At 39.2% G+C, this 11591-nt stretch overlaps 1 protein-coding gene across 1 annotated transcript in view; it reads right to left on the bottom strand.

Annotated features, from left to right (window-relative positions):
* SYTL4 (synaptotagmin like 4) overlaps window positions 1–11591 on the bottom strand; it is a gene marked incomplete in the record, with an annotated part of 71082 nt that overhangs the window by 21226 nt on the left and 38265 nt on the right.

Raw genomic sequence — 11591 nt, 5'->3', positions numbered from 1 at the left:
TTCAAGTGGCACACTAGAAGAAAAACCAAGAGCCAATATTGAAACAAAGTGGGCTCTCCTCTCTGCAGTCAGGCTTCCTCCCACCCCATTCACAATGGTAGCCTAAGTGATCTCTCTATTGATAAAACAGAAATGAGTACACTTTAAAAACTCTTCAGTATTTCCTGATGCTGCTGAGACTGAGTCCAAACCCCTTATCATGGCAAGAAAATCCTAATGGTTTGGCCCCTGCTCACCTCCCCAGCTCAGATATCACCCTCCTCCTTTCTTCAGGTCTTACATTCCAGTAAATGAAGTTCTTTGATTCCCTGAATATCCATCCCAAAGCTCTTTCTATTCCCTCTGTTCTCTGAATGTTCTTTCCTCTACAGCTAGTTTTCTTTGTCTAGCTAAATCTATTCTTTGTCCAAGTGTCTCCTTATATGTCATTTCCTCGAAATAAATCTATGTCCCCAAACCAAGTCTGAATTAGTAATCTTCCTATGTGCTGTCAATGCACCCTGAATGCTTGGCAGCAGCCATCCTGTATACACTTATTTGGTTTTGGCTTTTAAACCAATTATTTACTTTTTAAATATTTTTAACAAATGATTTGAATGTCTTTCTTCTCCATTAGACTGAGTTCCATAAGATCACTGAGCACCTATCTTGTCCAGGGATGTGTTCCCAATGTCCAGAAGAGAGGCTAGCACAGAGCAGAAACTCAAGTATCTGTTGACTGTATTCTTCAATAAATGCCCTCGGTGGGGCTTAGGTGTATCCAGAAATAGCAGTATGTCTCGAAGGCAGTACTCAGAAGACCAGAATTATTTTTCAGCTTAATAACTTTAATAAAGAATGACTTTTGGACATTCAAAACAGCAGCCCTCACCTCTAAAGGGAAGGACAGTGTTCCTAGACAATTTACCAGAAAGAATTGGTGAGGGCAGCAGGAAAAGGAAAAAAAATCAAATCATTCTTCCTCAAGTGTTTCGAGTACCTTCCATTACTTCCAGGACACCACTCTCTCCTGGTTTTCCTTGGACCTCACTAACTACTTCTTCTCAGTCTCCCTTGCTGGTTCCTCCCCTCTTCCAGACCTCTAGTCTTTGGATTGTGTCCAGATGTCTTCATTGGTCTGCTTCTCTTCTCTATTAAAAATTATCCCTAAATGATCTCATCTAGTTTCATAGCTGTAAATATCCTCTATAAACTAATAACTCAAATTTATCTCTTACTCAAACTCCAGGCTTGTTTTGCCAATGGCCTACATGACATTTTCAATGAGATGTCTCACACATGGCAAGTCTAAAACCAAAGCCCTAACCTTCCCCCAAACCTGCTCTTCCCTCAATCCCATCAAATTTTAACTTCCTCTTTTCATTTCTCAGGTCAAAAATCTTAAGAATCATCCTTGACTCTTGTCTTTCTCTCACAATACAAATAAAATCTATCAGCAAATCCTCCTGTCTTTTCTTCACCACATGTCTAGACTCCGATCAGTTCTCACTCCTTCCACTGCTGTCACTCTGGTACAAACCACCATCATCTAGCTCCTCGATGGCTGCAACAGCCTCCTAACTAATCTCGCTTTGTATCTCATCTCTATAGGATCTAGACACAATAGTCAAAATGAGCCTTTAAAATATAAATCAGTGCCAGCTCCTGGTGGTTGAGGCAGCTGGATCCCACATTGGTGATCTCAGGGTTCAAGTCCCAGACCTGGCAGCTTGAGAAATACACTGAGCCCATGTCCATGCATGCCCCAAAGGGATTGTAGTGTGCCCATTCCCCATGTGTGTGGGGGGGGTGTCCTCCAAAGGGATTGTAGTGTGCCCATTCCCCATGTGGGGGGGGTGTCCTCCTCTCTCTCTATCTTTCTTGTGAGTACACGTACCCTTTAGCAAAAAATAATAATTTTTAAAGTACACGTACCCTTTAGCAAAAAATAATAATAATTTTTTTAAATCAGATATAGAACAACAATATGACCCAGCAACCCTACTCTTAGGTATATACATACCCAGGAGAATTAAAAACATATGTCCACACAAAAACTTTTATTGAAATGTTCATAGAAGCATTACTCCTAATAGTCAAAAGGTGGAAACAACTTAAATGTCCATCAATGACATTTAAGATAATTGGATTGGGACCAGCAGATGGTGTAATGGTTATGTCACTGGACTCCCATATAGTCGACTGCGGTTGGAGCCCCAGACCCAGTGGCGGCTTAAAATTCATGCCAAGCACATGTGCATGTGTGCCTAAGATCCCGAGAGAAAATGGAGGAAAAAGGATTGCACTGTGGCTGTTCCTCCACAGTAATTTCTCGCTTTCTCTCTCTCTCTCTCTCTCTCTCTCTCTCTCTCTCTCTCTCTCTGTATCTTCAGCAAGCACACACACCCTATAGCAAAAATCTCTCTTAAAAAATGATTCAATAAGTAAAATGTGATATAACCATTATCCATAAAAGAGAATGAAGTTCTGGCACGTGTTGCAACATGAATGAATCCTGAAAACATTATGCTAAGTGAAAGAAGCCAAACACAAACAGCTACGTTTGTATGACTCAATTTATATGAAATGTCCAGAAAAGGCATATCCATAGAGGTACACAGCAGATTAGGAGCGAAGGAAATGGAATGACTGCTGAATGTGTATGCGGGTTCTTTTTGAGATGATAAAATGTTTTGAAATTAGATAGTGGTGATGGTGGTACAACATTCTGAAAGTATTAACAGCCACAGAATTGTATACTGTAAAGTTGTAAAAATGACAATTTTATACTATGTGAATTTTACCTCAATTTATAAAAGGAAGAAAAAATAAGAACATGTCTCTTGGAGCCATCTTTCTCACTCAGAGTAAACAACAGTCTTACAAAGGCAACGAAGTCTTAACATGATCTGCTTCTCATCCTGTCTCTAGCCATGTCCTCCTACCTCACTCACTCAGTTCCAGATCACTTGAAGATACTAAACACGAATTCGCCTTAGAGTCTTTGTACCTGCTGCTTTATCTGCCTACAGACACCCTAAGGGCTGGCTCCTTTATTTGCTTCTTGTCTTTGCTCAGATGTCACCTTATTGTTAAGACTTGCCATGGCTATCCTAAAGAAAACAGTATATGTACATAGATATATTTCTGGCACTCCCTGTACTTTTTGTCTACTTGTTTCTGGTACTCCATGTACTTTTCATCTACTTAATTTTCTCCACAGCACTTGTCAACATCTGACATACTACACATTGACTTTAAGTTAAATTTATTTCTTCCATTAGTGAGAAAAAGAGTTAAGAAGACAGACAGTACTCCCAACAGGGTCCCAATGCTGTGTTCCGCCCTAGCGTCAGCCAGCCCCAGATCATGGGCACACACGCGTGTCCAGCGCACTCAGAAAGGTTTCTGGATAAAAACCCAGAACCTTCCTATGTGGGTCAGACTCACAGAGTGGTGTTTTACTGCTGTGCCAACATCTGGATTCTGACTGTTTATCTTCTGTATCTCCCACCCCAAACCTAAGTTTCACAAAGCAAGAGACCTTTTCGTACCCCAGTATCTAAAACAGTGTCTGGCACATAGCAGGCATTCAGAGATATGTGTCAAGCAGACAGACAAACTAATAAGTGAACAAAGGATGAAGTAACCAAAATCTATAATGTCTTAGCCAGTAGAGAATAAACCTTCTGAGTTGTCACATGACATTTGAGATAGTTCAGTAAAAATGGACAGCAGAGGTTGAAATCTTAGGGCATGCAAGAGGTGAAATACTGGTCAGTCTTTGAACAGTGTATCAGCTTTAAAGTACAAGACACAACAGGAGACTTGATTTCTTTTTACTTAAGAATCATTCTTTTCTCTCCTTTGCTCCAAAGAAAAAGGAACCCCAAGTAGAACCATTCCTCTAGACAGATCATTTAACAATGGCTCATAGAGAGCGTTTTTTGCTTGTATTTTCTTCCTAAAGATTAATACGTACTCATCCAGAGCTGACACAAACAACCCTGGGGCAAAAAAAGCAATTATTTGACATCTGTGCCATAAAAAATAGACAAAGAGATGGGAACCTTGAGCTCTAACTATCTGTATGATCTCAGGTAAATCACTTATCCTGCTTTCTTTTCTGTAAAAATAAGAGGGTTGAATTAGATTATCTCCGAGGCTCCATCATTTTATGGAAAAATTATTTATGGTCACTTAATCTGTTTCCATGTTTAGTATGAATAAAAGTCTTCTGGGTCCAATGAGCCAAGAGGTCACAGACAGCCAGAAGCAGGTTTCAGAAATTGCATTCTGACTGATGATGTCAGATGTGTTAATCAATTTCAGCAAATAAAAGCCATTCTTATCCTTATCCACAAAGGAAAAGAGGGGCCTCATCACCTGGAACAGATGAGTCACCCACCCAAGGCTGTGTGGATAAAATCAGAGGACATACATACACTGAAACCATATCAAAAAGAATGAAGTAGAGCCTTGGTGCTGACACAGAAAGATGTTCACATAACATTTTTCTACAATTTTTTTCTCTTATACCTTGAGTTATAACTGACATAAATAAGCTTCAAACACATGTTGAAGTATGCAACTTGATGCTTTTTGACATAAGTATGCACCCATGAAACCATTACCACAATTAAGTTAATGAACATATCTACCACTCCCAAGTCTGCTTGGGTCCCTCAGTAATTCCTTTCTCTTTGCCTGGCTCTGTCCCCAGGCAAGTACTGATCTGTTTTCTATCACTAAAATTTTGCTGGAATTTTCTTGAATTTTATCTGAACAGAATCAAAGTTTGTACTCTTTTTTGTTTGACTTCTCTACTCAATATGATTATTTTGAGTATGTATCATTACTTCATTCTTATCCATTGCTGGATAATAGTCTCTTGTATAAACAACTCACTTTATCCACTTACCTACTGATGGCTCCCTGGGTTGTTTACAGGTTTTGGCTACTACAAATAAAACTGCTATTGGGGCTGGCATGTGGCATAGTGGTTAAGGGTACTGGACTCTCACGTGGCCAACCGTGGTTCGAGTCCCAGACCTGGAGGCTTCTCTCTCTCTCCCTCTCCCTATCTGGTCAAATTAAAATAAGTAAATAAATACATAAAGTTAAATAAAATAATTCTAAAAAACCTGCTATGAACATCCATGTACAAGTCTGAATTGATCAATGCTATTGCTTCTCTCAAATAACAACCTCAGAAATAGAAAGACTGAACCACAAGTTAGGGGCACATTGAATTTTTAAAATATCTTTTGACACATAATAACTGCTAAGACATGGGTAAACTGTCTTTTTTTCTTTATGCATGAGAGGATGCATGCACACACATGCAACATTGAGAGACAGCAAGCATGAGAGGAAGAAAGAGAGAAAGAGAGGAAAAGAAGCATCCTCTACAGGGTCTGGTCATGCCACAATCCCCTTCCTCCAGTCCTCAAGCCCACTGGAACTTGAGCACTCATGCACATGCCTAGTATGCTTCAGGGCAATGAGGCTGGGGATTCAAACCACAGTTGTCATGTGGGATTCAGCCTCTTCATGCAGTTCTTACTGTTGCACCATGGAGCCAGCCATAAACTGTTTTTCAACTTGGCTCCACTATTGTACTTTTTTTTTTTTTTTTGAGGTTTTTGCTTTAGGACATGTGCACTCACCAGAAAGAGAGGGACAGAGACAGAGATGATGAGAGGGAAAGTGGGAAATCACCTCCCCCCTGCCCCTGCCAGGGCATGGCCATGCTGCAAACCCTTCTCTTCCATTCTCTTCTTGGGATCTTAGGCACACATGTACACGTACCCAGAGTGATTTTTAAGCCACCAGCTCTGGCACTAGAACTGTGGTCACTGATGTGGGAGTCCAGTGATATAACTGCTACACCATGTGCTAACCCCTTGTACATTCGTATTAACTGTGTATGACAATTCTAGTTGTTCTACATACCAACAACTGGTATGGTCACTTGCTTTATTTTATTTTGATAAAATTTTGCCAGAGGGCATAAACACTCACTGGAGAAAGACACGGAGAGAAAATCACAGACAAAGTGAGAAATGATCCCCCATGAGGAATGGTCATGCCACAATCCCTTCTCCTCCATTTCCCCCTCCTTTCCACATTTTGGGCATGCACACACACATGTTCAGTATGTTTTTCAAGATGGCAGGTCCAGGACTTGAACTGCATGGTTGGCTGTGTGGAATCTAGTCGCTTGAACTACCACACCACTGATTGGCCCTGGTCACTGTTTTAAATTTTATCCATTCTAGTGGGTATATAGTCGTATCAGTTGTGATTTAATTTGCATTTCTCTAATGAATAACGATGTTGAGCATCTTTTTATACCCTTATTTGATATCTACATATTATCTTTGGTGAAATGCGTGTTCAAAACTTTTGCTCATATTCTATGGGATTATCTCTATTACTGAGGTTTTTAAAAGAAATTTTATTTAGTTTTACTTATAATTTTTAAACAATTTGCTATAGGGCATGTGCACTCGCCAGAGAGTGACAGAGAAAGAGAGTGAGAAAGCAAGAATTAGCAAGATAACAGGTCTGGGATTCAAATCATGGTCAGCCATGTGGGAGTCCAGCACCTTAACCACCATGCCACCTACTGGCCCCCTATTACTGAGTTTTTAAAGTTCATTTTCTTTATATATATATAATTTTTTTTCACTTAACATGTTTATATTATGATTCTTTTAAATGAATAAATTGGAAATTTAGGAAAACAACTCACATGTATACATTTAGACAGTTTAGTGAGCCATATGTCAAAAATATTAATAATTATTAATGATTATTTGGAGTAGAGGCAGTGAAGTTACTAGACGCCTTAATTTCTATATTATTTTTCAATGATCATATAAAACATGAGAAAGTCATTTTGCTTTTGCTGAGGGAAAACTGGGGAAAAAAGCATGCATGCAAGCACATGTGTACACACAATGGCCAAAAATTCATCAGCAGTAACCAAATGAGACACGGAATAAAGCCTCAAGCCATAAAGTTTAAAAAGTCATAGCTAAGAAAACAGAACATTTAGTTCAGCAAAGCTCCTTAACTAATACTTTCTGATATTCCAATGTGCAGATTAAGTAAGTACTTCTGAGGTAAATCAAGGGGAAAAAGAAAAAGACCCCTGTATACAAAGTGGCAAATACACAGGATGAACTAGTTGAAAGAGCTAATGTACAATATGAGGATGATAGTTAATAATAGTGTATTGTGTTCAGGATTCTTGCTCTTGCAATGAGAGACAGAATGGGTAACTATGTGAAATGTCAGATGTATCCCACTCTAGAAACCACTTTCCTATATACACATGTTAAGGCTTGGATAATGGTTTCCCCCCTAAATGTTCATGCTTTAGAATTAGTGGACAGTGATTAGATCATAGTGACTGGATCATGGAGGCATCAGTCTCTGAATGGATTGATGATGTATCATGAAGAGAACTGTGTGAGTTCTACCTGTCATAAGAAGGGATTAGTTCTCATGAGAGTGGGCTGTTATAGAAGAGGGTTGCCCACAGCTCACTTCCTCTTTGCGTGCACTCATCATACTCTCTGCCTCTGTAGGTCATGTTCCACCTATATGAATCATAAATCAATAAACCGCTGTTTCTTTCTTTAATTATTTAATTCGATTTATCATTACTGTTTCTTAATTTGACCAGAGAAGAAGACAGAGAAAAAGAGAGAAGGAAAGTGAGAAATATGCCTCCAGGCCCAGAACTCAAACCATAGTGGGCCATGTAGGAGTCCAGCACCCCAACTACCATGCCATGTGCCAGCCCCAACCTCTGTTTCTTTATAGATCACTCAACTGCAGGTATTTCTGTGAGCCATGAAATAAGAGACTAAGAGAACACCTGCATGAGGGGACTTCAAAATGTTTGTGGAAAATGGAAATAAAATTAGTTTATTTTGGTTAAAAAAAAATAGAAATCCATAGTTCTAATATGCACTTTCCACGAACTTTCTGGAGAACCTTTACGTATTATAACACTATATTGTATACCTTATATATACACAATAAAATTCATCTTAAAGTTCATTTCTTCCTTCCTTCCTCTCTTTTTATCTCTTTTTCTTTCTTTCATGAGGCTGGTGGTAATATCCTTGACAGGATCTCACCAAGCTGTGATCCTTCCCTCCAGCATCCCAGCAAGCCAAGATCACAGGAACATGCAGGTGCATCCGTTGTTTTCAAGTCAATGAAGGATCCAAACCCAGGCCTCCCATGTGACTATAGTATTGTCACTGCAGCTGGGTCACAGTAAAATTTTTTTTAGAAAGCTCTTTGGGCTGGCCGCATAGCCTAGTGGTTAAGGGAGCTGATTCCACATGGTTGATTGCAATTTGAATTCCAATCCTTACAGCTTTGAAAAACTCACCTGGCATGTGTACATGTCCCAAGTCCTCACAGGTTGGAGAAACAGAGGATAAATGTTCCATATTAAACATCAGTAAAATGAAATGAAATGGTCTGGCAGATAAAGAAATTCCCAGGTAGTAGGAAAAGCTATAAACAACATGCAAAATGAATGAAGAACCCAATCTAGAGATAAATATAACTTTAGGAAAATAAGTAGGTTTCCTGTGAATGCTTTAGACTACAAGGGAACTTGAAAAGAATATAAATTCAATAAAGTGCACAAGCTCAAATACGAGTTGATAAAACAACAAAATAGAGGAAAAAGAAGATTAAAAGCAAAGAAAAAATTAAAACCTACATAAGATAATTCATTCAAATAATTTAATTAGAAATAGGCAAAAAGTAGGGGAGGGGAACAAATTAATGATATGGAGAAATGGGTTGAGATAATCATGGTTAGTTGCTTTCATCAATCTCTTTTTCTACCACATTAGACAGAAATGGAGGATGAAAAGAATCCAATATTCCTAAAGCAGAGAAGTTAACCAATGAAGCAGGAACAAAAGTGTTCAGAATGCCATAGAAATTTTTTTCCAGCAATGAGTAAAGACTCCATAAAGGCACAACAAATATCAGGAAAATGGATACAGGATGTTCATCATCGAGTTATATCCTTGTCAAGTTACTAAACTTCAAGAAAAAGGAAAGGAATTGTTCAGGCAAATCCAACTATACACACACACACACACACACACACACACACACACACACACAGAGTTATGAAGTTATGAACAAGGGAGAAAAACAAGAAACAAGTTGTCTTCAAACTTTGCAGTTAGCATTCAGTGGCAGAAGACAATGGAACAATGTCTACCCATTTTGAAGGAAAGACACTGTTACCCAAGCATATAATATGCAGCCAAGATACCATTCAAGTATAAAGGCACTTGGCAGACATTTTTAACATGAAAGAATACAATAAATATAGCAATATAGCCCCCGCAAGTTCTTTTTTTTTTTTTTTGAGAGGTTTTTGCTATAGGGCGCGTGCGCTCGCCAGCCAGACAGAGAGAGACAGAGAGACAGAAAGCGAGAAATCACCCCCCAGGGGGGATGGCCACGCCGCAATCTCTTCTCCTCCATTCTCCTCTCGGGATCTTGGGCACGCATGTACCTGCGCCCAGCGTGAGTTTTAAGCCACCGGTCCGGGACACGAACTGCGGTCAACTACGCGGGAGTCCAGCGACATAGCCATTACGTTAACTGCTGGTCCCAACACCTGCAAGTTGGGAACTTCTTCATGATAAAATCAAGACAATCAAGAAATATATCAGGGGGCTGGCTCTGTGGTGTAACGGTAATGCTCTGCTCAAAAAAAGTCAATTCCCAAAACGTGACCACGGTTCGAATCCCTGCACAGTCAGCCTGAAACATGCTGGGCACAGGCATGAGTGCCCAATATCCAATTGACCAGAGGACTGGAGAAAGGGGATTGCAGTGAAACCCTGTGAGGTGCAATTACTCCTCCCCTGCAATGTGTACATGATCTATCACAAATAAAGAAAAAAAGGAAATATATCGAAGTGAACTTCAGAATAGAGAAACCATGGTACAAGGCCTCATTGTAAACAAACAATTCTTTTAAACATGAAACTAAAACTAAATTAGCAGATAAAACAAGCATATGATTTATAGCTATGTAACAGAATGTAAATATAACCGCAAGAAAGTAAAAATAATTTTAGTAACAAGTACTAGAAATGGAAGGAAGAATTAGAAGTGCATTAAAGCTGATTTCTTCCTCTTTCATGGCAAAGAGTCCACTGATAATGTTTAATATCAAAACATCTAGACTTAGGACCAGCAGATAGCATAATGGTTATGTCACTGGGCTTCCATGTAGTGGACTGCAGTTTGAGTCCCAGACCTGGCAACTTAAAACTCATGCCGGGTATGTGTGCATGTGTGCCCAAAATCCCAAGAAGAGAATGGAGACGGGATTGTAGCATGCCCATCTGTCCTGGGGGATGATTTCTCACTTTCTGTCTCTCTGTCTTTGTCTCTCCAGTGAGTGCATGCACCCTATAGCAAAAATATCTCTCTAAAAAAAAATCTAGACTTAAAAAATACCTAGCTGACAATTAACTCCATTCATTAGTATCTACCTAAGAGAAATGAAAATATATATCCACATGAAACTCATAATGAATGTCCATAGCAGCATAGACTTTTTTGTCATAGGATGTGTGCACTCACCAGAGAGATACAGAGACAAAAGGAAAGTGAGAAATCATCCCCCAGAAGGATGGCCATGCCACAATCCCTTCCCTTCCTTTTTTCCTCTCAGGATTTTGGACACATATACACATGTACCCAGTGTGTTTTTCAAGTCACTGGGTCTAGGACTCAACTGCCAAGTTGGTCATGTGAGACCCAGCACCTTAACCACCATGCCAACAGGCCCACATCTCTCTTTTTAAGTTTATTTATTTTATTTATGATAGACAGTGTTTACATGCACACAAGAGAAAGAAACAGAAAGAGAGAAGCACCCTTGATAGGGTGATCATTTTTCCTCCACCCTCTGGCTCGTCAGGATCTTGGACATGCACACAGGCACTAGGCATGTTTTTAAGCTGACCCTGAAATCTGAACCTGTATTCAGTCATATAGCTTTCATCACTACAGTTCAGTTCAGCAACATTATTCTTAATAGCCAAAAAGTAGAAACAACTCAAATGTCCATCAGTAGACAAAAAATATGGTATATACATATAATGAAATACTATATGACAATAAAAAGGAATGAAGTACTGATACATACTATAATGTATATGAACCTTGAGAACATTATGTTAACTGAAAGCTAGTCACAAAAGAGCACAGATTATATGATTCTATTTATGTAAAATATCCATGATAAGTAAATATATAGACAGTAAGTAGACCAGTGCCTGCTTAGGAAGAAGGATGGGAAGTGGGGTCTGATAGCTAAAGGGTACAGGGCTCCTTTTTTCAGGTTATGAAAATGTTCTAAAATCAATTGGGGTAATGGTTGCAGAATTCTGAATAAACTAAACGTCGTTGCATTACATCCATAAATGGGGTGAATTGTATGATATGTGAATTTTTTTTTGAGAGGTTTTTTTTCTTTTAACTATAGGGCACGTGCGCTCGCCAGACAGACAGAGAGAGACATAGAGACAGAAAGCGAG

Source organism: Tupaia chinensis, unplaced genomic scaffold (assembly GCF_000334495.1).
Source record: "Tupaia chinensis unplaced genomic scaffold, TupChi_1.0 Scaffold144179_1, whole genome shotgun sequence".
Lineage (NCBI taxonomy): Eukaryota > Metazoa > Chordata > Mammalia > Scandentia > Tupaiidae > Tupaia > Tupaia belangeri.
Note: the sequence above shows the minus strand (reverse complement) of the source record. Positions and strands in the feature narration are given on the sequence as shown.